Source organism: Capsicum annuum, chromosome 8 (assembly GCF_002878395.1).
Source record: "Capsicum annuum cultivar UCD-10X-F1 chromosome 8, UCD10Xv1.1, whole genome shotgun sequence".
NCBI classification, from domain to species: Eukaryota; Viridiplantae; Streptophyta; class Magnoliopsida; order Solanales; family Solanaceae; genus Capsicum; species Capsicum annuum.
The window spans coordinates 57,758,783-57,765,951 of NC_061118.1; positions in this window are offsets into that span (position 1 = coordinate 57,758,783).

Below are 7,169 nucleotides of genomic sequence, written 5' to 3' on the forward strand. Positions count from 1 at the left end.
ACACTATGCATACCTTAGTTCGTGATTTCATGAAGATTGACGGTGAAACCTTCCTGAAATTGGATTTGTTCTTGAGAGAAACTTGAGAGAAACTAGTATATTTTGGGTAAAAAGTGGCTGAATCACATGTTAAAGGGCTTAAATAGAGGTGGGAAGTTAACCTTTTTGACCCTGGACATGTCATTTAATTTTAGTAAAATTTTCCCAAACTGAACCCCTGGCGTGACGCGGCGCTATCGCGTCGTATCACTGGAATCTAAAAATTGGGAAACTGAGGGATGGCGCAATGTGGAGCCATTGCATTGACCCTTCTTTTGCGACTTGGAACTTTGGCGCGATGCGGTGGAAATCATGCTAAGACACTGGAAAAGGAAAATTCTGAATTTGTGCCCTAGCAAGAGGCGCCATAATCACAGACCCCCACTGGAATTTGCCAAATGCCATTTCTTCTTGTGGCGCGGCACGCCACTAACTTATATGGTGTTGTTTTACGACAGAAACTTGAAATAATCGTAACTTCTGACCCGGTTATAGGATTTGGGCGAATCTTATATCAATGGAAAGATTATTGAATTTTCCACATGAAAAAAAGGAAAATCTTGAGAATTCCTCATGGAATAACCATCATTCAATTTAGAAGCTAGTACTATACATTCTTGAGATAAATTTAGCTAGGAAAAAGTACAGGGTAACACAATATCTCCCCCTTGAGAACATTCATCCTCGACTGAGACTGACTGGGAGGGGAGAAAAGACAACTGACATACATACTGAACATGAATAACTGGAACATGATCTCATGACTGACATGACTGAAAAGCTGAATATATAATACTAAACATGCATATCTAATGCATGTATAACTGATTCATGAATGCATGACTGGGTGTTCTGAAGAACAATATTTCTCATATTGAGAATGCATGTCTGATGCATAATTACATAACTGGACTAATACATGAGTGTATGAATGAATATATAATGGTACTTGATACCAAGTTTATAATAGGAACATGAGCATGAAACTGCATACCAAGTTTGTGATGAACACTGAATATGAAACTGAGTAAGCTTAAGAAGAAATGTTACCTTGAGCTTGATCTGAGTTGGCGAAGAAGAGGTGAAAATACTTGGTACGTATGTCCGCCTCTGCTTCCCAAGTAGCTCCCTCGACGGACTGATTTCTCCAAAGAACCTTAACTAGAGGGACTTCTTTGTTCCTCAATCTATAAGTCTGTAGTCTAAGATTTCGACTAAAATCTCTTCATAAAAAAAGTGTTCTGAACATCAATGCTCTAAATAGGGACTACAACTAATGGGTCACCTATGCACTTCTTGAGCAAAGAGACATGAAAGACTGGATAAATCGAGGCTAGATCTAAAGGCAATTCAAGCTCATAGGCTACCTTGCCAAAGAGACTGAGAATCTTGAAGGGACCAACATATCGGGGACTAAGTTTCCCTTACTTGCCGAACCGCTTTACTCCCTTCATGGGAGAGATATTTAGATAGACATAGTCACCAATCTCAAACTCAAGATATTTTCAATGAGCTTCTACATAAGACTTCTGTTGGCTTTGAGCATCCCAGAGTCTTTCTCTAATCAACTAGACTTTTTCTAAGGCATCGAATACCAAGTCAGGCCCCATAACTGAGGCCTCACTAATTTTGAACCAACCAATTAGAGACCTACATCTCCTACCATAGAGAGCTTCGAATAGAGCCATCTAAATACTGGAATTATAGTTGTTGTTGTATGCAAACTCAATCAAAGGTAAGTGGTCATCCCAACTTCCCTTGAAATAAATTGCACACACCCTTAGCATATCTTCTAACGTCTGAATGGTCCTTTCTGCTTGACCATCTGTCTGAGGATAAAAGGTTGTACTGAGATGAACTTGGGTACCAAGACCCTTTGGAATGCTTTCCAGAAATGAGAGGTGAACTGGGTACCTCTGTTTGAGATGATAGATAGTGGAACACCATCCATTCTGACCAACTCCCTGATGTAGAGATTGGCATAATCCTCGGTTGAATAAGAGGTATGAACTGGAAGGAAATGAGCTGATTTGGTAATTCTATCTACAATGATCCATACTGAATCATGCTGATGATGATTTCGAGGCAAAACCATCACAAAGTCCATGTTCACAACTTCCCACTTCCAAATAGGAATACTGAACTCCTACATGGACCCACTAGGCTTCTGATGCTCTATCTTAACCTGCTGACATATAAAGCACTTAGCCACAAACTCTGCAATGTCTTTTTTCATATCATTCCACTAATAGATTTCCCACAAATTGCGCTACATCTTTGTGGCCCCTGGATGAATAGAGTAGCGCTCACCATGTGCTTCTGTAACAATTTGCTACCTTAAGTCATCTACACCTAGAACATAGAGACAACCCTAACAACGAAGAACACTATCTCCTCCTTGGGAGAAAACCTCTATTTTCTGATCCTTAACTGTCTCTTTCAACTTGACAAGGCCGGGATCTCTATCTTGTTTTTCTTTCACCGGAGAAACTAGAGATAATTCTAAACTACTCTAAACCCATATATCACCATCATATATATCGAATAAGCGAACTCCTAGTCTGGAAAGCTGATGGACTTCCTAAGCTAACTTCTTCTTACTGAGAGCGTCGGCCACTATGTTGGCCTTGCCCAGATGATAAAGGACACTTATGTCATAATCTTTCAAGAGATCTAACCACCTTCTCTAACGAAGATTGAGATCTTCTTGAGAAAAGACATACTTAAGGCTTCTATGATCACTGAAGACATCTACATAAAATTTGTAGAGATAATGTCTCTAAATCTTTAAGGCAAAGACTACGACAGCTAACTCAAGATCATGAGTAGGATAATTCTTCTCATGGGGTTTAAGTTTTCTGGAGGCATAGGCTATAACCTTACCATACTGCATGAAGACACAACCCAAACCTACTCTGGATGCATCATAATACACTACGAACCCATCTGGACCATCTGGAAGAGCTAAAATTAGAGCTGAGGTGAGTCGAGTTTTCAACTCCTGAAAACTCTTCTCGCAAGGATCTAACCGATGAAACTTGACTTTCTTCTTAGTCAATCTATCCATAGGGGATGCAATAGAAGAAAATCTCTCAACAAACCATTTGTAATACCCTGCCAAACCTAAAAATCTCCTAATATTGGATGGAGAGAAAGGGCGAGGCCAGTTTCTTACTACTTTAGTTTTTTGAGGATCTAATCTAATGCCATCACCGAAAATGATGTGACCAAGGAATGCCACTGACCTTAGCCAAAATTTGCACTTACTGAATTTGGCAAACAACTGATGATTTCTGAGAGTCTGAAGTACTATTTTCAGATAGTTTGCATGATCATGCTCACTGCGAAAATAGACCAGGATATCATCTATGAAGACTATGACGAACATGTCCAAGTACTGCTTGAGCACAAGGTTCATCAAGTCTATGAAAGCAATTGGGGTGTTGGTAAGACCAAATGACATGACTAGAAATTTGAAGTGACCATACCGAGTACAGAAAGTTGTTTTTAGAATGTCACACTCTCTGACTCTGAGTTGATAATAGCCGGATCTGAGGTCTATCTTACAGAAATAATTGGCACCCTGAAGTTGGTCAAAAAAGTCATCGATTCTGGGAAGAGGATACTTTGTCTTGACCGTGACCTTATTGATTTGACGGTAGTCTACACACATCCTAAGAGAACCGTCTTTCTTGCGCACGAATAATACTGGAGTGCCCCACGGGGAAATGCTGGGCCTGATGAATCCCTTATATAAGAGATCCTTCAATTGTTCTTTTAGTTCTCTGAGTTCTGCTGGTGCCATTTTATATGGCAGAATAGAGATAGGTTGAGTATCTAGAAGAATATTAATACCGAAGTCTATTTATCTTTCGAGAGGAATTCCTAGAAGATCTTTGGGAAAGACATCTGAGTATTCACCTACAAATGGAACTGATTCAAGGCTGGGATTTTCGGAACTAGTATCCTTAACTCGAATAAGATAATAGACACATCCTTTAGATATCATTTTCATTGCCTGAAGATAGGAAACAAGCTGACCTTTAAAAACGAATATAGTACCCTTCCACTCAAGGATGGGTTTATTTGGAAACTGAAATTGGAGTATTTTGTTTCTACAATCGACTGTGTCATAGCAGGAATGAAGCCAATCCATGCCAAGAATAACATCAAAATTAGTCACCTCAAATTCGACTAAGTTTGATTCAGTGACTTTTTGAAATATCATAATCGGGCAGTTCCTGTATACCCACCTGGCTATGATGGTTTTACCTACTGGGGTAGATACTAAAAAGGGCTCTGCTACGATTTTGGGACTGATTCCAAAATCAACTGCTATACAAGGAGTGACAAAAGATAAAGAAGTTCCTGGATCTAGCAAAGAGTAAACATACGCATGAAAGATCTGTAACGTACCATTAACTACATCAAAAAAATTTTCTTGATCTTTTTGGTACTGAAGAGCATAGAGATGATTTGGATGTTGCCCACTAGTAGAATTTGTGGTGGCACCGTGCTGATTCGAGCAACCGGACTGAGCTGAGGAGCGGATATGACTCCGATAACCTAACTGAGGACAATCTCTGAATCTGTGGCCTAGCTTGCCACAACCGAAACGGACATCGCTACCAGCACTGCAATTACCCTTGTCGTTCTTACCATAATTCTGACAAAGAGGATTAGTTTGGGCATTGCTAACACTACCTTGAGACTTAAAGCCTGGTGTTCTATCTCTGTTACCCTCCCTGAACTTAGGAACTAGAACACTGGCTGAAGAAGGGGCTGGAACTGATGACTTAGGATGAAATTAAGAATGGTTTCCTCCTTCTAACTTAGGCTGAGCAAAGTTGAAGCTACTTGTCTTCGCTCTCTTATTCTGCTTCTTCTTCTGCTTAATATTATGCTCCTCTATCTTCTAAGCATGAGTCATAAGCCTGGCTAAAGTCATGTTATTGTTTATCATGGTAGATCTGCACTTATTTACCACGCTATCATTTACCCTTGAAGCAAACTTACTCATCCTTGCCCTGCTATCTGCAACTACATAAGGGGCATATCTAGCTAATTAAGTAAAATTAAGAGAATACTCTTTCACCTTCATATTGCCCTACCTGAGGTTGATGAATTCTAGAACCTTAACTTCTCTAATCTCTAGGGGAAAGAATCTATCAAGGAACACTGAACCAAACTCCTCCCACTCAACTGACCCTCATTGTCTGCCCTCTCTGACTTCCACTTCTTGAATGAAGTATGAGCAACATCATGAAACTGATATGCAGCCAGCTCAGTACTCTCACTAGACGTAACCCTCATTATATTTGTAACCTTCTGCACCTGATCTAGGAAATCCTGAGGGTCCTCATCTATCTTAGACCTAAGAAAAAATGAAGGATTCATTCGGGTGAACTCTCAAATCCTAGCTGTGGTTAAATTGTCCACTAAGTTAGCCGAAATGACTGTTGACCATTTGCTTTAAGAGACAAATGACTGAGCAAGAGTAGCGAATGCGGCCCAGAACTCCTCATAAGAAACATAATCGCCCAAAGGATCTTCGGGCTGAGGGGCTGACTGATTTTTGTTTCTTCTTTTAGGAGGCATGTTCTATAGAAGGAAGGGAGAAACGGATTAGACTGAGAGATTGACTTGAGATTATGCACACTGGCACGACATGAATACTGAAAAAGGGGAAAGTATTCTTAAAATATCTTATAGCCTCTTGTACATAAATACGGCGCGCAACACACCCATGTACAAGACTCTACTAGATGCGGCTTTCAGACTTCCTAGGACTCTATTGAACCATAAGATCTGATACCAAGTTTGTAACACCCCAAATCTGGTACCCGGAATGCTACACGGTGCTCATGACCCCGAAGGACCACAAGCTAACTCATGACTGATATCTGTATCTGTATACTGCATAAAATACTTTATAATGCGGAAACATAAATTGAAAGGCCATAAGGTTTAATACTGAACATGATCTGAATGATATAATATTTATGTGGGGAAATAGAATACCCAAAACAAATCTGAACATATTAAAGTCTGAAATATGATAGTCTACAATGCCTATAACTGATTGAACTATCGGAGTACGGAGTTGATGGAACATGTCCCCAATTAACTCCAACTAAGAAACTGATTAATGAGATAATAGAGAAATAATCATGTCCTCAAAAGATAAGGACTCACTTCTAACTATGTTTGTAGATATCTGGAATCTATTGTTGATCTGGAGCTTGTGTCTCTGAACCTATGGTATAAGACACCATAGCGCAAAGGCGTTAGTACTTTAAATGTACTGGTATGCTTGTGAGGTAGGTTGAATGCATAGGGTTCATATGAATGAACAATAATAATAACTGACTAACCATCATGAGTGTGAGAATACATATATGAGACATAACAACTGGCACTAATATTGTGATACATAATTACTGAATCTAAATATAACTGATAACATGAGTGACTGTATCTGACAGTCCTGAATCTGATGAAACTATCTGAGTTGACTGTATCTTACAGTCCTTAATTCTAAAGAACTATCTGAGTTCTTTTACTAAGACTGATACTGAAACTGTGGGAGGTAGTCATCTAACCAACATGCCCCAAATATGTCATTATGGCTGAGTTGGGGTCCAATCTGTAACTCCAATTAAAAGGGTGTCAATACCGCACCACCGGTAAGGAAAAGTTATGGGCGACCCTCATCTGATAGTGTCCCCTATACGAGAATGGTGGGGCCCTTATCTGACAGTACTTATCCACCTCATCAACCCTCATCGAACAGTGTTGATGTCTCAACCTATACTGGTTACATAGTTCTAGAATATAAGAATGACTTCTAAGAATCACACCCTCATCTGATAGTGTGTGTTCTCATCCTTGGGTTCATTCGGTGCTAATTCCTACTCCCATCTGAATAGACTCTGAACATGATTTACTGAAATAAACATGGGCGGAGTTATTGAATTCCATTGACTGACGGAATACTACTGATATCTGACAACTAACTAAGTTCATGAGATCATAGAGATTTCCTGAGTCATAAGACTGTCTAAAGTCTAAGGATCATAGTTTGACTGAGAGTATCATGAAAACATAACATAGCTCTAAGCACACAGCTA